This window comes from Bombyx mori, chromosome 10, assembly GCF_030269925.1.
Source record: "Bombyx mori chromosome 10, ASM3026992v2".
In the NCBI taxonomy this organism is placed as follows: domain Eukaryota; kingdom Metazoa; phylum Arthropoda; class Insecta; order Lepidoptera; family Bombycidae; genus Bombyx; species Bombyx mori.
The window spans coordinates 12,454,239-12,479,227 of NC_085116.1; the positions used below are offsets into that span (position 1 = coordinate 12,454,239).

The window sequence follows — 24,989 nt, forward strand, 5'->3', positions numbered from 1 at the left end:
TCGGGGCCAAATTTCAGTTCGCCATTGGGCCCCAAGCTAGGATTTTCTGTACTATCAGAACCAGAGATTTTTACACATACACGTATACTTTAAAATAGATACTAAACACTAAAATAAAGAGCAAAAAAGTTGTTCGTCTCCCGAAAGCTTTCCCGAAGTAAAAAAACGAATCCACGATCCTACGTTCAGCAGTTACGGACGCTAACTTCACGAAATACCATATTACTTTTCATGAACTAAAAATGTGGCATCGAAGCTAGTGTTCATAAGAGGAGTAGAGACATGGCGATTTATTTCATGACTGCAAAAGCGATGTTACGAAACGCGACCGCGGTTGCACTTACATAAGTACTAACAGTAATTAGCATTCTTCTTTACGTTTTATCTTGATACGTTAGTATTTATTACACGTGATTAGTGGCAGGCAACACCGTAAATTGCTTTGAGATTTCTAAAATAAAATCAAAGTTTAATTTGTCGTTCGCATTCTTTCCTGCACGAACGAATACTTTAACTGAGCTTTGTTTTTCTGTTTTATTATCCAACATTAGCAATATCTCTAGCCATCGTATCAACATATTAGTTTTAGTCTCAAATGGTAGTAATATAAAGCCCAAAACAATTGTGTAATTTATTATGCCGAATGCCAACAACTAAATTGTAACAATAAACTCATGGTAATAGATTCATAATTCACTTGTCACGATAAAAACGCACAAATTACTATAGAATAATACTGGAATCGCTATGATATTTAGTATCACGTGCGTTGTATAACTGCCGTTCATTAGGGCAGTGTTGACAGCATGCGTGCGCGCCGCTCGCGCCTGGCACCGGCCTATCGCGCCACCATCGATGACTAATAAACACAAACCAACTTAAAATTTCACTCAAACCAACACCAAAAACCTTCTAACGTAAAACATTGAAGAGCTCAAGCATACGCAAACGTAACTTTGTCAAGTCATAATCGCTTCTGGCTACAACTAAACAACTTTACGTTGCGATTGAATCTTAACGCGTGGTTTCAAGACGTAGTTTTCAATGACCCGTATAAAAATTGAGTTGGATAATAGCGACCACTTCTGACGAACACTTTGGAAGTTCGCCCCCGAATTGAGCGGTCCGTGTCAGAATTATGTACGTAGATGCGGCATCGATATCGACGCACGATTTACGACCGTACGACTTATTATTTCTTCATTTCCATTGTGCTTCCTGTAATTTCGTGTCTCGAGACACGAATGAATAAAATTAAGGAATAATATCATGAGTCCCGAGGACACACTAAATTTTGTGAGAGCTGCTTTTCCTCTGCACAAACTATAATGTGAATTACAATGTCGTCAAATAATTCAAAAGCTCAAGACATTACAGTTCCAATGACGCCAACCACTTTAAGACATTAGAGGCAAAACCTATTTTCTACTGTCCGAACTAAAATGAATAAAGTAATAAAATCAATAAAAATAAAATTCACGCTTCAATCTTTGAATTTACTTTCCTAGAGTTTATAATCTTTGAGATTATGTTACACGTTACAGACCAGCGCAGAGACCTCAAAAACGTAAATCTTGATTCGCTTGTAAGGTGTTATAATTCGAAGTCTCCAAAGTTTTATCTTGCGGAGGCCTTCGAGATTACTCATTTCGCAATAGCCTCAGGCAATTAAAAAGGAAGGGGTATCATTAACCGGGAGCGCTCACCGTCTTAACAAGAATATAATGCAATTTTTAAAATAATCCCCGCAAAAAAGAAATTAATGCAGGCACCTCGCTGGATTCCCTTTTTATCTCCTTAATTGGTTTTCACATCTTACAGTGTAAAAATATCGTGTTCTTTGTAATCTCGGGCGATGTTTTAATAAATATAACGAAGTGAACTCGGCGACGGGGCGAAGGTAAAATATTGCCGGTTTTTTTTTTTTACTTAAATAAATCTTCACACTTGAAAGATCAAGGGTTGAAAACTTATTGAGATATAATTAAAAGCTAAATTAAGGGAAATTATATTTTAAAGTATAAAGTGACGGTTTTATATCAACGAGTTCTACTATGACAATTTATTTGTAAAGCAATCTAGCTAGTAATAATTTTTTTAATTTTAATTTAGTTTTGTAGGTTTTAACACGATTTTATTAGCTTGATATGCGTACGTATGGTTGGATGAAACGCGTTTTTGAATGTCATTTTCATTGAAGACTTCAAGACGTCAGATTAACTTTAAAATTTTTGTATCCGTCATAAATATAATATGATAATACCATTTTAACCCTTAATTCGACGGATTGTTTTTTTGAATTTAATTTGCAAAATCGTTCCAGATCTTGATTCTTAGCTTCTAAGAGACCCTAAAAAAAATAATTAAAAAAATATAACTTTTTCAGTTTCCTGAAAAATGTACGTCCATTATACTGGACGCAATCAAGTTTAAAGGAAACTACTGCACTCCTACCATGTGCAGTATAGCTCCCACTGTCAATGGGAAAGAATTAAAGAAACAAGTAATTTTTTCATAAAATATTCATTTATATTCTCCTTAGGAACATTACTATTAGGAACAAGTCACTTATATTCTGTACATGGAGATTAATGTACATAAACCTTTTTCGATAACTGACTTGGTGGTTGAACTGACCTTCGTTTTTGCGTCAATTCAACCGCCAATCTTTGTCTGAGCTTTTTCAGACTAATATTTTTAGGCTCTTTTTGTTGCATTTCCTCTTATAGAGAAGCCAAGCACTATTAACTGCCATATCTAACATTTGGCCAGAAATATTCATGTACCAACGTCGGCTTTTGAAAGATATTCTATAGAGAGCTATCAGCATGTCGCACAGGTCGACTCCACCCATATTATGTTGATTATAATATCGAACTAATTGTGGACATGGGACACCCACTTTCTTTTTCTATTCTTTACTCCATCTCTTGATTTCATGAACTGGGTAAGATTCTACATAAGCCAATGTTAGAACTTTATTATCGTACCATTTGACAGCTGCTATCCTTTTGTCGTTGTCTACGACTTGGCTAAACGAACCTCTGCTTCTTTTCTTTAGTTACTTGTCACTTAACAGGCCATTGATGCAACCTTTCAGTCTATTTTGTCATATGGTTCCGAGACTGAATATTCCTCGGTGATCACGTATATACCAGATCAAGTCGGCCGTCAAGAAAAAATTATCGAAATATACAGAACATCCTGGAATCTGAATTGTTTTACAAAGGGCTAATACCATTTTTGCACCCAGTGTCATCTGCTGTTCCTCCTCCCTAAAATAGATTTACCGAAAAGTGTCAACTTCCGGTACATCTATGTTAACAAGTTCTTGAATCCCCATTTATTGGGTTTCATAAGATTATTCTGCCTCCGGTTTTCTGCTTTAGTGCTCTTGTATGGTATGGCTATTTCTTCTATACTATACTTCATTTCTTCTTTTGTCGAAAGGCAGTTTCTTCTTATTTTTTCAATGAACGGATGTATCTTATAATACCGGTCCTCATCCGGATAGGTGTTGTCCACAAAATGAATGTTGCGTCTAATGTGCTCGAATCTTTTTAATGGCATGATGTCGGCTACTTAAGCGTATTTGAATTCTGTAGACAAATAAGAAGATAAGAAGGCACTTTCACTATACCCATGATAAGAAGATTTTGTATCTAGTTATCAACTAATTTGGCAAAGTGAAGAATACTGGACATAATATTAAGCTGTTACTTTATTAGTAAATCGATATTGGGAAGCATACTGTACGTAGAAGTTGCGAGCGTTATAACAACTAAATAAAACTTAGTTATACAATAAAAATATTGTAAGTAGCTATCCGGGTATCTTATCTTTAGTTTTCAATAAATTCCAAGAAAAAAAAGCCGTAAAATAATGAATAAAACGCGACTTACTGAAAGCCCTCGCGGCACGTCCTTCCTTACTGTCATATCGCCGCCGATCGTTCGCGTCCAGATCAAGTGCACCCGTTGCTGATTTTTGACCACGTAGTTAAATAATTAAGGATGCCTTATAGCACCCAGAGCACTGAATATATGGTATATTTTAATATGCAGTTTTTTTTTCCATTCAATGGGAAGTATACCGCACATAGTCGAATTAAGGGTTAATTTATAACTTCGCTTTAATATCCTGACCGGTATCAACTGCATAAAACAAAAGTTGAAATTAATTATTTTTTGGTTTTTTTTTTATTGCTTAGATGGGTGGACGAGCTCACAGCCCACCTAGTGTTAAGTGGTTACTGGAGCCCATAGACATCTACAACGTAAATGCGCCACCCACCTTGAGATATAAGTTCTAAGGTCTCAGTATAGTTACAACGGCTACCCCACCCTTCGAACCGAAACGCATTACTGCTTCACGGCGGAAATAGGTGGGGTGGTGGTACCTACCCGTGCGGGCTCAGAAGAGGTCCTACCATCAGTGTCTGTCGCTGTCGGGAGGGATGACTGCTTCGCGGTTGAAATTTTCAGCATCTTTGTACCAAACACTTTGTATATACTTACTTGTATACCTGGCCGCAAACATTAGTTGTGATGGCTTGTGCAAAAATGAGATACGGAGAATAATCGTGATGGCAAAGGGGGCCATGACGCAACTTAATAAGATGTGGAAGGATAAAAATATCTCCCTGAAAACCAAGAGCAATCTTGTACGCACTTTAGTGTTCTCCATATTCATATACGGCGCAGAGATCTGGAGGACTTCCGAAAATCCGATCGTGACCGTATTAATGTGTTTGAGATGTGGTGCTAGCAAAAGATGCTAGGAATTCTCTGGACAGTACGTACGAATGTGTCGATCCTCCAAGAACTCCAGATAAAGTCGAGGCTTTCCACCATCTGCCCACGTAGAGTTGTGGGATACTTTGGCCACATTACCAGAAAGGATGACGGCAGCTTGGAGTAGTTAATGGTGACTGGCAAGGTGGGCGGAAGAAAACCGCGAGGTGAGGCCCAACACGTTGGATTGACCAGATCCGCACTACTCTCGACACCACAGTTCACGATGCACTACACTCGGCGGCAGATAGGAGCAAATAGCATGGAATGATCCAGAATAAACTCTTATTACGAGGAGATCGTGACCAGTCACGACCCTCAGTATTGAGGAAACCGAAGGGAGAAGAATAAGAAGTACCAAACACGCAGAGTACATTATATCCTTTAAATTCCAAATTATTTGATTGTTGTTGATGAGAAAGCGTTTCCGTCATGATGTCTCTTAGCTCCAGCAGTCGCTGAAATATCGTCTTTAACATGAACTCGGTGTAGAAATAAATAAATAAATCGTTTTTCTCGGGCAATTGAAAAACAATTGTAGTTCATTTATTGCTTACGAGCGAACTTAACTCGTCCGTTTCGACGGCTAATACGTTTATTTTTATCTGTGCTTTAGAGGCTCGTAGATGTTTTTATGATCGAAACTTTTCCATCTTAGACGATTTGCAAAATATACATTCGTTTTTTTTTTCTTCAATAAATTGCTGTATGTGTGATACTGTGTTCTTCAATATTCAGTACATACATTTGTATTTCATGTTCCGTTTATTGTGGCGAACATTGGAGGAGATTTATGTCGACCAGTAGACGTTTGTGTGCCGTTGGAGAAAAAGAAATGGATGTTCATAATTTACAAATTTTATTACACGCTTTTTTTACAGTAAAATCATTTTTTCTTACACTATTTTGAATTCAAATTTATTTTCTTTTTTTTAGTTGAATTTTCTATAAAAGCGTGTTTTGTTAGTTTTTTTAAACTATTATTCATTTTTCATTTTTAAGTTGAATTTTTTTTTTTTTTTTATTATTGAATTGCCATCGGTCCTTAATAAGTATACCAAATTTCGAGTTAATCCGACGTTTTGAAGAGGTCAAAATCATGTTCAAAGATTCCGTTACATACTAACATACATACGTCTGCAGCTAATAATGGACATCACAATGTGCTACCATTTTGTTGTCAAGCCATTCAGGATAGATCAGCTGTTTCATAATAGGTAAGATTGTGGTATTTCCCGTTTGGGTTTACGATACGTCTAAACACGAGTTATCTCTATAGGTATATAAAAATGAATTGCTGTTCGTTAGTCTCGCTAAAACTCTAGAACGGCTGGACCGATTTGGCTAATTTTGGTCTTGAATTACCTGTGGAAGTCCAGAGAAGGTTTAAAATACAAATGAAAGCACTACTCTTATTGCATGCGGACACTACAAACCGTTGTAATCTACTCATAAAGCCAGTATTAATCCTTCCACTCTATACTGTTGTGTCATCAACGGGAGTCAAAATTTTAATCACCCCCCTTCCTCATCTCGGGCCTGCCCCGCGGCGCCCAGGGGCTATGGACGTTCCTTACACGATATTCCCATTACTTAGTCCAACGTGATAATAAAATTTAATATAATGCCATGAGGAAACGGACGCCGCAACGGCAGATGGCAACGGTCTCCGTAAATGGGATGAATGCTTTCGTAATTCGATCTTAATTCTGAAGTGCCTGTAAAAATAGCAGTGTTTGAGAATGAAAATTTATTGCTTGTAATGAACTGTAATTTATTACTTTGATTTCAATTTTAGAACTTTATAAAATTATAGCTATAATCACGTTCCATAGAATAAATCGTTTTTTTTTTAAGACACATCAATAAATAATTTTTCTTGTCTATAAATAAATAAAATTTAGCAATTACATAATCTTCTATCGCTGAAGACTACGGGTAGGATGTCAGGAGCAGACGAATTGATTCACCCTGTTTCTAATCCGTTTTCGAATGTTACCACTAGATCTCGACAACTCCCCTAGCAATAGACACATTCACGGTTCCAACAGTTTTTCGACACACTTTAACAAACGCATAGATCAATATAATATTTCAAAACGTAGAAAACCGCGAAAGTCTAAAACGAACTCCACTTTTATATAAATATAGCTATAGTTAGCTCCACGACCTATGCAACTATCTGTTTAAATTTTCTAAGCTGCGCGAATTCTTTAAGCACACAGGAACGCGATCGTAAATCAGTTTGCTAAAATAAAAGTTAAATTTCCCTTGAAATTCTTTAGAAAGCAATAAAATTAAAAGGGAACGGTGGCTGACTCTTCGTGTGGAGTGCCCCGGGCCGTCGAAGGGTTAGTACATTGTGCGTCCATCTAAGAATAAAGGGGTCGGTCGTATCTAACAAATTGAGAAATGGGCCGGTTAACGTTGTTACAGCTCCCGGGCGCCACTAGATTAAGAAACGGGTAGGATGAAAAATGTTTTGTATTGTCGTTGAAATATTTAAATTTATACGTTTTATAGCTAATTCGATATTCGAACATCGAATTCGAAATTCATAATGAATGTTCTAGTTTTTCTATTGAACATTTGCTAGCTACACTTTTAATCGTGTTATTCTGATCGCAACATCAAATCGATTTCAAATCTATACTTATATACATACATAAATGAATTGCTGTTCGTTAGTCTCGATAAAACTCGAGAGTGGCTGGACCGATTTGGCTAATTTTTGTCTTGAATTATTCGTGGAAGTCCAGAGAAGTTTTAAAAGGTAGATAAATATGAAAACACTCGGAATTCGTCGGACGGATTCCTTTTGTTTGTTTTAAGTTTATTTTATACAAAAGTTTAGGTCTTTTATTTATCGATTGAGGCAATATGAAGTCTCCGGGTCAGCTAGTATTCCAATAAAGTTGTATTTGCAGTCTTGTCACAGATGCATGTAGCTACGCGCCACTCAAAGTTTTCATTGGAAAACATTTTTAAATATCACTTCCAAGACCCGAGATCAAAGTCCCCAAAACTATAAGTATAAAAAACCAAAAGCAATTGTACTTTATTCTTATTTGACTTTACAAAGTATTCTACAATACAATGACTGGTAAACAAGTTTATATTTATCAAAGTTTGAAGAACGTGCTCTCGAAAACAAGCAATATCTCAGTAGTTCAAAGTCAGCACCACATCCTTCGTTACGGCAAGTTTAATTGCCGGCGCCGCGCCCGAGTTAGGTGCCAGAACTCTTGCACTTTTACAAACTTATTCCGCGACGCGAAGATGCAGTAAACTCATTAACGAGAGTGGAGCCACTTATTAGACTGTAGGTAGTAGTGCCTTGTAAACGGATACATACAGGATAAAATACTACTGACGTCACTGGTTTAATCTTTATCTGTGGTCAAAATTGATTACTAAGCACCTATTGCTTAGTAATCAATTTTGAAAATGCAAGCTAGTTATTTGATCGTCACGTTGATCGATTGTATAAGTAACTCATCTGTGGTCAAAATTGATTACTAAGCACCTATTGCTTAGTAATAAATTTTGACCATTGATTACTAAATTTAAAAATTGATCACTAAGCACCTATTGTTAATAATCAATTTCGACTACAGATGAGTTACTTATACAATCGATCAACGTGACGATCAAATAACTAGCTTGCATTTTATTCAACGTTGCTTTGTTTAAACCGTAAAATCCCTGTCGATCCATGCGAACGAAACATATCCTACACACATTTTCTCTTTATCTAAACATTGATTAATTGTTAACTCACAAAAGCTGTAGTACTGTAGTATAGATTAGAGCCACTAAATTGCAAGGAGTGTGAACAATATTTAGCATGTGTGTATGTGCATTACTATAATTCTCATGTTGTATTTGTTATTTTAGCTGTTCTACACACACTCATCACTTTTAATTATTATTCTCATAATCCTCTCGCAGGTCTGCTGGAAGAGATTTCTTAAAAAAATAAGCAGTGCCTTTGTATATAATTTTCCTATTACTCTGTACTATGTCTTCTTTTTGGGGGAAAATAAATAAATAAATGAAATGAAATGAAAATGCTCGATAAACTTCGCGGCGATGTGTATCGCAAATCTTAAGAATTCGTTTCTTGTGCACAGCCCGCAGCTATAACCGACATGTTAACACTAACTTGCACACGGGTAATTTTGTATGTATGGTGTATAAATTTTGTAACTTGTCTGTAAAACATCAGTACGAAATTGCGGAGAAGAAAATAAAGGTTTTTATTACGCGCACCTCTTTGAAGATTATGTTTAAAAAAACAAAAAAATATGAATAATTTTGATTACATTTCGTATACATTTTTAAGTGTTGAAGACAGATGACCATACTTCAAACGTCATGATCAATGGTTAACACCGCCCATGGACACTGACTATGCTAGGGACGCAGCCAGCCATAAAAACCTGACAAGCAGTTATTAAAAAATTGTTAATACAGCGTTGAATACGATTCGATTATCCCGCATAAGCAGTTCGTTTATCGTTATTTATTTAAGTTGTCATTCTCATAATTATATTATACTAGAGGTCCCGCAGTAGTCGAAATTCGATTATAATTAATTGAAATTGTAAGTTTATGATTGTATTTTCAACGCCAAGACTACACTATAGAAAAATATTATTAAAGACAAACAATATTTAATCTATTCTCAATTTGACCACAGACGTCAAGAACAAAAGTTTGAAAACAAATAAGTAGTATGCATGCGTGTGTGCGTCAAATACGTAGTATTGTAAACCATTACACATGTTTTCTTTATTGATTTAATGTATCTTTTATGCATTATTTAAAAAAAATATTAGCATTGTGCACTTCTTCTCTATATTCTCTATAAGTGTGGAAAATTTCATATTCCGCCGTCCGCGAAATTTCCGTAAAAAGGGATACAAAGTTTTTGCTTCACGTATTAATATATAGATTGTATGTTTTAAAAATTTGTACTGTAGTACACTTTCTTTACTAATATACCAAATGCAATTTCTCTTAAAGCAAAAATACTTTTTTTTCGAAGTATTTCCGTTACAAAGTTTCAAACCATGACATTCTAAGAACTAGCTACTGAGTCAAAGGACTAAATGCACTTCTCTTTAATTGTGCAATGAAACTCGCTCCCGTGAAACTTCATTCATTAACACTGTACCGAATGATTCACTATCCAATATTCGCTTTTATCATTAATCTACATGAGCGTGCGACACTAGGTTCTCGCGCTAAATTTAATTTTCTGAACACCCCAAGTTGAAAACAACAAACAGCATTACAGCGTTCTTCGTAATATTCACAAGTCCTAAAACATTCATTTTTGATGATTACATTTTAAACTTTAAAACGTATTCTTTATGATTGTGCTTATCGAAATACAATTCTTTGATTAAATTATTTGATGACTTACTTTTTACTTTAAATGTATTTTTCAAACAAATTCAATGTAATGAAGTATTTTTTTATTGGTTAGATGGGTGGACGAGCTCAAGGCCCACCTGGTTTTAAGTGATTACTGGAACCTATAGACATCTACAACTTAAATGCGCCTCCTACCTTGAGATATAAGCTCTATGGTCTCAGCATAGTTACAACGACTACCTCACCCTTCAAACCAAAACGCATTACTGCTTCATGGCAGAAATAGGCAGAGTGGTGGTATCTACCCGTTGCATCGCATCCAGGAGAGTAAAATTAAAAGGCCACAAGACAGTATTTCTGGAGCTCTATAAAAGACCAGAATTAAGGAAAATTAAGCTGCAATTCCTGTGTTGATATATATCGCGCTTCAAGAATTCGTTTTTTGCTACGTATCCGGCTAGAATCAATATTCTTCCAAGGTGTCCTCCATACACAGTGAAATGCTCTCTCTTCGGAGATTTAAAAAGAATCCTGAGCTTCTGATATGTCGATTTAGATGATGTGAGCCAAAAACTCGTGTAGGTATGTAGTTGAGTATAACATTATTGAGAAAAGTTGAACTATACTAATATTGAAGTCATGATGATATTTATTGAATGTTGGAAATGTTCAAAAATAAATACATTCCCAAAACTTGTACATGAACGTTGTTGTTGTTGTGTTGAAGTTTAACGTGAATTAAAAAACATTTATCAGTTATTAACGAAATTCACAACATTTATAATTTACGTAAGATTTTTGATAGCGCGTCGAGTAAGCCCACATGAGTCGGTGTCACTGTCCTCCCTACTTATTCTGCAAAGCAATCGTGTATTCCGGTTTAAAAATAAATCCCGAAAATACAATTGAGATTTCGGCTTCATGTCTCAAGATGGGTAACAAAACTGACTTGATGTACCTAATTGATATCCATATACTTTTGTAGCCCCTTATAACATAGAAAACTGATGACGTAAACAAAGCTTAATAAATACTGGTATATGTATATTTTAGCATAGCTTCTTATACATACTAAATCTTACAAAAGGCGTTCCGGGAACATGCTTAATAAGCTGCAGCCAAACACAGTCGGGTCATGAATAAAATTATAATGAATTTCAAATGCACGTTTTCCTCTCGTTTATCAAATACGTCGCTTTTGCATTAGTACTGATGCACCGGATCCGGTTCAAGAACTTGTCTGTTTGTTCGCGTTTTTACTGCAGGAAATCTAGATTTACGTTCAATTCGTATTTCCTTTAGTACAAAATTCTAGCGTTCAAAACATAAGGAGTATATTTGTGATGTTTGCATTTGTATTTATCTATCTTTTGCTATATTTTAATACATCACTTACGTCCACGGCATTTCACCAACGTTAGGACGCAACCTTAGCTATAGACAGATAAAAAAATTCTTGAACGTGTCTATTTGAGATTGCGGGGGCAATTTAATTTAAGAAATGTCATTTTTAGGTCACGGCTCTTCGGTAAGCCCATATTACAAATCGAATGATTCATATATTGAGGACCATCGGATCTCCACAGTCCACAGCATAACTAACAAAGTGAAGAAACGTAAACACCTCCCGAGGCCGAGCTAATCGCTTAATCAAAATTTATTCCGCACTTTGATTTTAAATTTGGGACGCAACATTTATTACTGGGGTCCTCGAAGCAACCCTTCGCGGGGCGCTTCATTATCGCGGATTAAGGCTGCGGAATATTTTATCGATCGCATCGACGCCGGCAGTATTCATTTTCAATTAAGCGCCAAGTATTTTATTAAGTTCGAGCGCGGAATTGATGAGTTTCGCGAACTAATATTTACAATGGGTGGCGTGTGCGAAGCGCTACCTGAGACGCTGCGGCCGCATATATAATTATTGTTCTTGTTTCATCAAGGATATTGTGATTTTGGAACATCAAAAGCTTCAAACGTTTTACTGGGTGGATGTACATACGTCGTAAGCTTTGTCGTCGCAAGAAACAAAACTAAATCGTTCTAATTTCAAAAGTTTAAAATCATTTTCAGAGCGCAGACAAAAGCCCGATTTGAATATCATAAGCAGACTACAAAGTCGATATTCAATTTAAATCGAGATATTCTCGAGAACAACTGACAGATAAATTAGATGTTCTTTCACAAAGCATTGTTCGTTGTTGAATACAAGCGAGGTGACTTCAATTTCCTGGGATCGTCGGCGCTTCCGCGGCTGCATCGAACGCTGAACTTTTGAAGGCTGCACCTCATCATGGAACCCGAGGTATACAAGCGCCCGTGTGCTTACACACCCGCGAGCAAACAGGCTATTGCTTTGTACTAGGTCAGACGAGCTAGTGTTGAGTTTCAATATCGACACTCACTTCTGCTTTGATCAGTTTTCTAAAATTCGAACTTGCTCACTGGTGGTAGGACCTCTTGTGAGTCCGCACGGGTAGGTGCCACTACCCTACCTATTTCTGCCGTGAAGCAGTTAATGCGTTTCGGTTTGAAGGGTGGGGTAGCCGTTGTAACTATACTCAGACCTTAGAACTTATATCTCAAGGTGGGTGACGCATTTACGTTGTGGATGTCTATGAGCTCCAGTAACCACTTAACACCAGGTGGGCTGTGAGCTCGTCTACCCATCTAAGCAATAAAAAATATATATATTAATATAATTTTATACGGGCAGATGAGCTCTTAGCTTACTAAAGCTAAGCGGATGCCAAGTTACCAAAATAAGGTCTCTCGAACAAAACACATTATTATGTCATCTGTTTCTCAGAAACAACATAAGTACCTACTCTCCTGCAACCATAGCGAAACCTTTTCACTGTCTGGTAAAGAAATTCCTACTGCGAATGACTGATAGTGAAATAGTGCCTACTGGTAGCAGATCGAGGTGGTTGGGTCACAAACTTCGAGACCATATTTCTACTTATTATTATAGCAGAATCGTTTATTATAATGTAAAATCTTCAGACCTCATATATTTACTAGTTGTGTTCCGCGGCTATGTCTGCGTCAAAATTGAGTTTTAGAAATAATGAAACACGTTTGCTTTTTCTGAGATAAGTAGGTTGTTATCACTATCTAATTGATAAATTAGCATTCGATTTGTAGATTTATTGGCTCTCAAAGTTACGAACAAGAGAAAACACTGTCAAACTTACTGTGGTAGATAAGTCTAATATTTTCTGTCATTTACTATACTAAAAAGTATCTTAAGTGTTAACCAGACTATACCTACCTTTCATGCAAATTTTCACTTTATGTATTCAGTTATTTTTACGTAATCGAATAACGAACATACAAACTTTCATTATTATGTTTAATATCGGTATACTTACTTGTTATATCGGTATGAGAATTTGACTCCACGAGTATTCCACACTGAGGAACACTAATGCAACCAATATCATTATATCTTCTCTGAATGTTGTTACAAAATAAATCTATTACGCAATTCTTCACATTTTTTAGGTTAGGCAACATGATGGTAATTTATTATAAGCATACCAATTTAAATATCATAAGATATGTTGCGTTGATAAATATTATATGTTGGATGCAGGTGGCAATAGACTGGCCGCACTGGACATCAAGGCTTATGTTCGGCAGTGGACAGTGGGCAGGCTGAAATGATGATGATTTAATGAGATTATTATAGAGTTAGTATGCGAAATTGGTAAATGTAAACACAACTCTATTTCACGGAGCAAGAAAAAACAGTTAATATCACATGTCTCCGAAAATTTTCGAGCACAAAATATGACATAAAGGGAAAGATTACCAAATAAAATCTTTTATAATGAGATTCTAATGTTATTGTAAAGAACTTAAAAAAAAATTAAAGAAAAACTTCTTTTTTTTTGTTTTTTTTTTGTTTTGCATATTGAGTTGACGAGCTCACAGCCCACCTGGTGTTAAGTGATCACTGGAGCCCATAGATATCTAAAATGTAAATGCGCCACCCACCTTGAGATATAAGGTCTCAGTATAGTTAAAACGGCTACCCCACCCTTCAACCTTTTTTAAATTATTCTTTTTCTTTAAACTATCATTTACACGATAAATTATGCATATAATAATTGTAATACGAAACGCTCGTCTGCATTCCATCACTGAAACTCTCAGTACACTTCTACCATCGTGTTGGCTGCATCTAATCTAATTTCCTTCACAGGTGTGCAATGTAATGTACTACTGACGTCACTGCATCTATTGAATAGTTTTTTTTCTACGTTCCTTTTTTTCAATACAAACCATTCATCTGCGGTAATTAATTATAAGTAAGGGGTAAATTCAATTGTACAAAACGTCTAAAATTGAGTTAAGGCATCTACATTCATACTTACATATTTGGTGCGCACTCGAGTTACGTATCTGTTCATGAATTGTATAAACAAAAAGATTCGTAAACTTGAAAACAGTATTCATTTGCTAGGAATGTAGATATTTTTATTGAAAGTTTCATTCACGATTTTTTAATATCATCGATTGAGGGGTCGCCCATGTGTCTCAAGGTGAGAGTTATGTTATAATGTACATATAATAAAGTTCATCGTCGTCCGTGACAACGAATACCGTAGAAGCATTCGGAACTTCGAAAATAATATTATAATAAAAATAAAAAAGCGAGGTCAAGCCGTAAAAATAATTTTATTATTTCTAATAATGAGAATAGCCATGAGATAGTTGACTTATCAGTTGACTTAAAAAGTATATATTTTAGAAGCTCAAATCATGGATAGTCTGAAATCCTTTAATCGAGAACCGTTATCATAATTACAGAGTGCTTACTTAACTTTTACAAACGATCTCTCGCGTTTAGGCAGAAAAATATTATGTCCATCAGAATTGTTTAGATGAGTGAACGAGCTCATGACCTGGTTGATAATGGTCATCGAAGCCCATAGACATCACAACTGACTGATGAAACCTACCTCGGGACTTGACGTCTATCTTTCAATTGTAGAGAAATTACGCATATATTTTTAGTGAATTACATCTTCATTACATAATGTTCCCTTATCCTAGAAAGCATTCGTGAACGTCAGTCATATGGCTCGATACGAATACACCAAGCATATTTTCCTTTAGACCACGGCGACATTTACTACGAAAGTCTTCTCAACAAAAATATATGGGAAAAAGTTTAGTATACTAAATAAAATTTTGTTAAAATAAAATTTATAAACTGATTAACGCAAAACACAGATTCAAAAAGTAAACACTGATTAATACCACGAAATAAAAACAAATGCTATCTGAAGGTAGCCGGAAGCTTGTTTGCTGTATTCCAACAAAACATTTCATAGCGGAATTAAAACCGTGATATGTGAATAAAAGCATGAAAATTTTACATGCAGCTATTAGGCAAACGGAAACGCTTCAACCAAACTCGGCGGGGCTTAGCGCGGCTCATTGTCGGCGCAATAGCTCCCGCCTTCGCGAAACGAAAACTTTTCGATATGCCCCGTCCGAACAGCCTTTATTAAAACCTACAGAGCATATTGCATAACTGACGGCAATAAGTAAGGCGACCGCCTCTCCTCGCCGCAACGAATTCAATATTCAGAGAGAGCTGAAAAGTTTTATTATTGCGGCGTAAATATAATGAGTGCAGGTGAGGCAGTTTTGTCTGTCGGGATTTACGGGCGGCCATTATTCCCGGGCTGTTGTACTAAGACAGCGAATGCTTGGTATTAACTTATGCGGCGAGAGCTCACTTAAGTCAGTTCCTGGTTTCAGTCTTCATTAAGACTTTAAGATTTAAGACGAGGAAAAAAAAATTGAATTATACAACATTTTTAATGAATGTGAAATTTTAAAAACTTTTAAAAATTATTACTAATCTTGTAACCCGAACACTGATCAAACAAGGATGGTGAAATGTGTTAATCGTTTAAGAATGTATACCGATCGCATTAATTCAATAATTACACTTTAATAACCACCAGGAGAATATTCATCTATCCACCAATTATTTCCATGAGATTCTGTTCTCTTCAAATATAGTCAACTAAAAAGTACATCTAGAAAGTGCATTCAATAAACATTATGTTACAAAACGTTATCCCCATTTTACCCCTCCTCGCATTGAAGACGCGAGGTACATCCGAACAATATTTAAAAGATGATCGCTGTCACATAAATCAATGTTTAGGCCCTTGGGCTTCATATTTCATACTTAATTCTTTCTAACGGAGTTCCTTGCATAGTTTATGGACCATCTGTTTTTAAATGCCACGATTTAATGTAATATTACAGAGATTTCGCTGAATTCAGTACAACTAGTTGAAATGGTTGCGAATCAACAGGTTCAGAGTAACTTTATACCTTTTTTCTATTTAATTATCTATGTTGGTACTAAACGTGGTAGTTCATTCATTCATTCATTCAAACCTTATTATTTACATGCTACGTAATGAAAGAGGTTTCACCTTGCTAGCTGCAATTAACCAATACTTAACCAACATCTCGGTATGTTCAATTAAATAGGTAAAGATTTGCTGAAATTTTGGTTCAAAAAAATCTTGGCCTACGGTTTTTTACTCTCTCTGAACTGATGATTTTAATACATTTTGGTGTTGGAAAATTGATTAATATTCGTGCAGGCAGGCTATAAATCTGATGTTTGGGAGAATCTCAGCTGCACGAAGATCCCTTGGCAGTCGTATATCGTAATATCTCGGTCCTACCCGCGGAGAATAGCTCGATCTTACCCTCTGTTCTGCAATATAAAGTTTTAAAGCAAACCGTTGTTGAAACAGTGTTTTTTTTTTCATAATCACATCTACAGCATCAGGCGGTTGTATACAACACTAACGTACTATAAAAGTCATCAAGGCTAATGTTGGCCCGGTGGCGAAATTCTATCAAAATCACCGACGTACCGAGGTATATATTTATTTTACGTATCACATTTCTGTTTTTTTTTATCGAAGTTTGTGGAAAGTTGGAGAAATGAAAACCTATTCTCATAAAATATATACAGGTAACAAACACTTCAGCTCGTCAATAGCCACTAAACAAAAAGTAGTGTACGTCGTCAAATAGAGGAGAAATGGCTAGTGTATTGTTTTGTTTTTGCATATTTAAATACAGATCTTAAATATGAAGCGTCATATGTTTTTTTATTTATTTCGAACATTTGCTCAACTGTTTGAAATTTGTGACGTAGCTGTCAAATTAGAGATAACGCCTAGTTTCAAGTCACATGCAACACATTCAGTGTCGTTGAAGCTCCAAGAAAAAATAGCTCCCGCTCCAATTAGTCTTACGGTTTCCATCAAAAGGCAGAACTTTAACGCTCGCGTCGCACAAATTGTGTATAGGTGGCATCCCATGTAAATGATGGGCCCTCACAATGGACCTCCAACTAGTTCTGCAGCCTCTTTGATTCGAAAATTCACACCCCGTTTTACGCTCACTAATTTTCTTGTTCGGACACAATTCGGCCGAATCGTTGGGCCCCTCGCAATAATAATATCGTCGGGAAACTATTATAGTCTATCCTCTCTAGCCAGTAATTAATTTTGCCATAAAATAGATCAATTGAAGCGTAAAGATTTCGTGTGGGCCGACTCTCGAGTTGCGTGAATGATAATTAATTTTGAACGACTTTTGTTTTTTGAATTAATTTAATCTAACTAAAACGAAATTTATGTTTATCGTAACAAAGATTTAGTTTATTTAACATGAAACTTTGATTTAGTTGGAAGTGAATATTAATCTATTCTAAAATAGAATTTGTTTTAGTCTGAATTTTTCTAAAGGGATTAAAAATAAAAGAAGAATCACACTATTCATAGAAACGAAAAAAGGAAAAGGTTAACGTCCGATGTGAAATGCAAAACACGCTGTACACAGTATTTCAATAAAATAGCTTGCTACAAGAAACTTGATTATAACACGCCGAGTTTCGTGAACAAAGCCACAACTCGCATCCTCCGTCTATACCATACAGGTACATAACAATATTCCTGCATTGTCGAATTCACTTAATTTACACACACTTGTACACACAGTCAGATTTTTATTTATTGCATAGATAGGTGAACGAGCTCACGGCCCACCTGGTGTTAAGTGGTTACCGGAGCCCATAGACATCTACGACGTAAATGCGCCACTCACCTTGAGATATAAGTTCTAAGGTCCCAAGTGTAGTTACAACAGCTGCCCCACCCTTCAAACAGAAATAGGCAGGGCAGTGGTACCTACCCGTGCGGACTCACAAGAGATCCTACCTACCAGTAAAGATAGATTTTCTTAAATTTTTGTGAGTTTCTTGTATCATCTCTTTATTATTTATTTTAATTTTCGAGCACTTTAGTCCAACTTAGAGACAATATATGGCTCATCGAAGAAAATTTAAGACTTCAAAACGGAAACATATTCGCTTAGCTATAACGTAGTGTGTTGATGCATATTGGTATGTGGCATTATTGGCTTGCGGGCAGCTCGTGACTCGTCTCGCTAGTTCGCGTCTAGCACATTCTCGCTTGGGGCCGAGACTTGGTAAGACTTCACAACTTTGACGTCCGCCTCACTGCGACCCTGAACTACTCAGGTAACACCACACAATCGATTGCTTTGAAATAGAAGCACTTCACTGCCTACGCCGTAATAACGTTTAGGGTTGTGAAATTGTGGAAAATTACGTGCTACGCGATATAATAACGGATCAAGGTTAAATATAAAATTGATATTTGGAATGTGCTCGGGGAATTCGTAAATTCTTATGTTAGCTTGATTTTACTAAGCCATTCGGGTTATTTAATGTAGGTTTTACATGTTCGTAAATATTTGGAGGGAATTAAAAAATATGACTGACACAGAGGGGAACGGTAATTCGTAAACCCATATAATCTCCTTCCAGAACAATAATATGTATTAAAAATGAAATGAATCCTGCTTTAATTCTGACGTGAAGCAGTAATGCGTTACGGTTTGAGGGACTGGACAGCTGTTGTGCTGTAAAAACGGAGACTTAGGACTCGTGTCTCAAGGTGAGTGCCGAAATTTACGCCGTATATGTCTATGGGCTCCAGTAACCACTAAAACGTAGGTATGCTTTCCACCAAAAAGGTCCATCTCCGCAGTCGTGTCATGGTATTCGCAGTCGCCATTCCAAGAAATATCCCTGCAACCCTGCGACAGTATCGAGATTCTGGGCATCGGTATTTTGAGATCTGGAAGGTAAAGCCAAGTTGCCTGCTTTTTTTATTTTTATTTATTGCTTAGATGGGTAGACGAGCTCACGGCCCATCTGGTGTTAAGTGGTTACTGGAGTCCATAGACATCTACAACGTAAATGCGCCACCCATCTTGAGATATAAGTTCTAAGGTCTCAGTATAGTTATAACGGCTGCCCCACCCTTCAAACCGAAACGCATTACTGCTTCACGGCGTGGTCCCATGCGGACTCACAAGAGGTCCTACCAACAGTAAATCTTAATAATTATCTTATTAAACACTGTTAATCACGAACATCAACAATTGCTTGTACACAATAAATCGTCTTAAAAATATACTTAACAAGGTATAAAATACTTTGGTTGTTTTTATTAAATAAAAAAAAGAACGAATTAATATTGAACTTTAAAACAAACAAACCCGTACAATCGTTCAACTTGTCTGTGCCAGCGTTCGGATTTTTACTTTTCCTAATTAACTACCGAGCCATGCCGGCACGTAACAGCCACGCTCACCATAAATACAGCAAGAAATCGGGACCATCCTCATAAATTCCTCTCGTAAAAGGTTCCGCGATTATGTTAGAGGGTGGTATTAGCAAAGTTTGTCCGATAGCGGGGAGGCCCCACCTTGTATAATACATTTTTCGTTGATGTAACACGATTTCTCGACGGCTTTTCGTTACGTGATGGATTAAGAAGCGGCTTGGTCTCACCACCATGGGATTAAGACAGGGGTCTCGATATTAAGGGTATACCCGACTAATACACGATGTTTGCCCGTCGATAGACTTATGATGCTACAGATACGGCAGATGCATTCATTAATGTATTCTAAAAACCTATAAAGCTGAACTTAAAACTGCGAACCGGTACTATTTTACTGAAGTAGATAAGTAGACGGTTTTACGACCCGTCTAAGCGGCCACTAAAGCCCATAAGAACTATAACGTGAACATTGCCACCGACTCTGAGACCTACATAGTCATCATGCCGTTAAGAATAATTCGCCCGATATATTACCTAGTTATATGTACTATGTGATATTAATGATGATGCGACTATGTCTGTGCTTAAATTTAGTATCATTTTTTCGAACGTGTTCACGAACGGTTTTCATAATGAACAAATCGTGTAATAAAAATCATCAAAAATGTCATTACGGATCCTCCCGATCCATTAAATTAACGGTGCTTTTAGGTACCACAAGCACCGGTCGCCGTCCTCGCCGAACCCGTCACTTGCGACGAAGGGCTCGACGAGTAAGTTAACCCATAGACACAGCCCACTGAGTTTCTCGCCGGATCTTCTCAGTGGGTCGCGTTCCCGATTCGGTGGTAGACTCTGCACTGCTCTTGCTGGGGCTGGTGTTAGCAACGCCCTCAGATTAGAGCCCCGTCAGCTCACCTATTCGCTCGGTTACGCTGGCATAGCCTTTAAAAACTACCACCAGCTTAAGTAGGCAAATAAAGTAAGCCTATGTGGGTAGATATTATATTCCTGATAATTTCTTCGCGTATCCGAGTTAAATCTCAACGTCACAAACTCCAAGGCCGCTTTAGAAACCATACCACATCTCAAACTCAAAAAATGCTAGAGACTGAATTTTCTTTGAAAACAATAATACGCCTTACCAGATTATTTTCTCCAAAACATTGTATTGAATGAACATTCTATTTTCCCGTCTTGTTCCACGCACGGGCAATAATAATAAATACATTACGCCCGATTGGAGATGTTATCCTGTTCGTAAACAACGCACCTAGCCCGTTTCTACGCTCTGACTCTTTACGGCCTATCTAACTTTGTAGGATTTTAATAATATCCAACTTATGCGAGTTTATAGTGCAGACTGATATTTGATTTATAAATGAGTTTTAATGACGTTCATTGAGGATTGTTACTGTTTATTATTATTGATTTCAGTATTCAGGTTGTCTTTTTTTACTTTTTTTTTTCAATTTAGAATCTAGGAATTGTATGTAATCTTATATTTTTAATAAAAGTTGTTATGCGTATATATTTTTCTGTAACCATAATTGTTTATAGTATTTAATTTAAATGTAAAGTACAAGGTGTAAAGCTTTGAATATAATATTGTATTTTCACTTTATTTTCAGAGAATCATATTAAGAATTTAGCTTAATACCATCGCAATTTTTGCTTCAAACAATATGAATAAATTGTTACTTTTCTAGTCTTATATTACCCAACTGATTAAAAATGCCCCCAAGCCAACGTCAAAGCTGAGCACTCAACACACCATACAAACGTTCCTCATTAATGAAGTAAAATTTTGGAAGCAATTCCGTTCAATTTAAAAACTGAACATGAATTTTACTTGCGTACGTCTAGAAACTGAGGCCCCCCGTAACGTATAAATACTGAATAAGCAGTAAACTGTATTACTTCGAACCCTTTTCACTTGGCGAATTAGTAAAAAGCAACCGGGGAGTGAAAATTTTAACTTAAACGCCCCCGTAAGCCATCAGGTAGTGAGTGTGTTTGACAGACGAAAGTGATTACAACATACCCTTCCGTCTGTTTGTTTTCATTCGGCTTAATTTGATTTGTGACGTTTTCCTTAAAATATCTTATGTGGAATAAATATATCGTGCGTCGAACGTGCTTAGATTACAGCGTACATTATTTTATATGTTCTAAAGCATCTGTACTTATTTGTTTGCTAATAATAACAATTCGGATTCGGACTGGTGGTAGGACCTCTTGTGAGTCCGCGCGTGTATGTACCACCGCCCTGTCTATTTCTGCCGTGAAGTAGTAAGGTAGGGCAGCCGTTGTAACTATACTGAGATCTCAGAACTTATATCTCAAGGTGGGTGGCGCATTTACGTTGTAGATGTCTATGGGCTCCAGTAAACACTTAACACCAGGTGGGCTGTGAGCTCGTTCACACATCTCAGCAATAAAAAAAAAAAATTAAGAAAATTTATTTAACCAGCCTTTTTAGGGGCATGGTATAGAAAGCAGTTAGATATCCTTGATACGGCGCGTATTATGAGGTGGCTTATGTCGTAGACATCGCCTTCAGCGGTAACCTATTTTGGTATCATGTATTTTTTTAAATCGTATATTTAAATATATTTTTTAATATTGTATAATTATTAAGATTTTAAATAAATACGGTAGAATAATAACATAATTACAATAGCTATTCAAACGAAAAAAAAGTAATGAACCAATGGATATATTGTCTGCTGGTATCTGTTTGAGATCTAAATGATATTCAAAAAACGTTTTTTTGTTTTAAGAACGCTCACAAAATACATTAGCGTTCTTCTGCCAAGCGCGCCGTAATGTTATAATTAAAAATGTTGACGACATCTTAAACGATACGCACTAATAATCAACACTAAAGCAACAAAAACAGAATAACGCTTGTATCCAAACAAATAAACACGTAACAAAAAAAAAAAACATTATTTTGAGTACCCTACAACACTTCACATATCACTCTCAATAAAAGAATTAGTGGGCATGTTAATCGTATGTATTCGTTCGCCGGCTCGGAACATCGAGCCAGACGAAATTATCGCGCGTAATTAAAAATGCCAACACACTCGCAGACGTTCCCGGGGCCTGTCTAATTACTAAAAAGTTAATAAACAGACATAAGGCTTGACAGTGACGTGCTCCCGTGAAAATGCCAAGATGAAACATGTTTAATTTGTACACTCACTCGTACGCGGCGCACATTACAACATTTTCCCATAAGTTTAATGACATAGTAACTAGCCACGATTCACTGTGAAATGAAATACTATAATTTTAGAAATGATATTTCGGATACAACGTTAATTGTTATTTTATAAAAGTCCATTGAAAAAAATGTATCTAAACCGTTTGGTTCCATGTATCAAACATACGCAAATCTCGTCACCGGAACAGATTTTAAAATAATACAAATAAAGTAAAATAAAAATAATAAACATATAAAATATCATTTAAATTATTAATGTAAATTAAAAAGTAAAACAATGAATTTATTAAATCGAATTATGACTATTTTAAATAAAACAATATAGAAATATTTAATACGACTAAAATAATACAATTTAATTGGTGATAAAACTTTTAATGATAGTTTAAAAAAAACAAAATAGACCCTATATGCTGGTGTATCAATAATTTCTAACATCGTAGATACGAAGCCAGTCCAATTGAACGTCAAACCATTAGGGTCACTCCACACTGCACAAGACGTTCGTGCGACCATCGATCTGTCAAATTACTCGAAATCAGACGGAGTGCGTACTCAGGTGCCGAAGACGAGCCTCGCTAACAAAGCCAATCAGAAGCACACATACACTTGCAATAACAGATAATCTATCATAATGACATCGATTCCCCGTCTGTCTCCTCCAATATTAGGGTTGCGTGACTGACGCGATTTTGCTGAGCCACAATCTTGGAATTTCTAAAACTCAGCACAACCTTGACTAAACTAGGCTGTCAAACTGTGAATTAAAAATATCATTTAACAACAGTTCACACTCGACCATATATTATTGATTTTGCTCCATTATACTAAAATAAAAATACAAAGCGTTCGTTTGAAACACATTCAATACCAACAATCGTCATAAACCAGAAATTGCCATCGTAAAACTCAAAAGACATGGCATCTCGAAGGAATTATCTCAATTAGTGCGTCACATTTCCTGGATAAGTAATATCATGTGAATCGTCACGTCTGCTCATCACGTCATATGTTCTCGGTGGTAACAGGAGGCACGCTCCGGTACGTGTCTAATAAGACGCTCTGTGGCCGCTCATTGCACATCAACGCTACACAATTAACGTTGCTAGCAGTTGCCAGTATGCACGGAGCTTTACAATGTCGGTGTAACGTCTCATTATAAAGTTTAATGAAAACTCCTGGATTTTCGTTTGTAAAATTTAACGGTGTATTTGAATTGCATCCATATTTGATATCAGTGAAATAAAAATTAAGTAATATCGCAATAGGTCAATGAAGTCCAAATCATTGACTGAAAGGACTTTATTTATTATTTTTGGATACCGTAAACGCAGCAATCTATTTACTAATTACAGCGCATCTCCAGTTTTGTGATTATCAAAATGGTATGTCAAAATATTGCTCTTGCCAATTCTAAGAAAGTTACCGGTTCTGTCATCAAAAAGTATGGTTTTCTTCAGAACTCCTTGACAAACTGACTTCATAACTTTTAGACTAAAATATATGTACTAGACCTGACACAATGATGTTATTAGAAAAAGATCTATAATGAATATGTAAGTGCTTATTATGGTATTAAATTACTTTGGAATACAGAACAAAAGTAAAACTTTATGACTATTTTTTTTTGCCTTTGTAGGAAGGCGAGCCGTGGGCAAAGGCATTTTTTTTATTGCTTAGATGGGTGGACGAGCTCACTGCCCACCTAGTATCAAGTGGTTACTGGAGCCCATAGAAATCTACAACGTAAATGTACAATACATAGTTACAACGGCTGTCCCACCCTTCAAACCGAAACGCATTACTGCTTCACGGCAGAAATAGGAAGGGTGGTGATACCTACCCGCGCGGACTCACAAGAAGTCCTAC

The 24,989-nt window shown here is 36.3% G+C and overlaps 1 protein-coding gene and 1 long non-coding RNA gene across 4 annotated transcripts in view; one reads left to right on the forward strand and one right to left on the reverse strand.

Moving 5' to 3' along the window:
* The window catches only part of LOC101736789 (myelin transcription factor 1), a 277,664-nt gene that overhangs the window by 101,354 nt on the left and 151,321 nt on the right, over positions 1-24,989 (forward strand). The window lies entirely within an intron of this gene.
* On the reverse strand, positions 2,505-4,195 carry LOC134199443 (uncharacterized). The gene is made up of 2 exons (XR_009973932.1): positions 3,903-4,195; positions 2,505-3,599 (listed from the first exon to the last, which is right to left on the reverse strand). It is a non-coding gene; the product is annotated as an uncharacterized LOC134199443 (long non-coding RNA).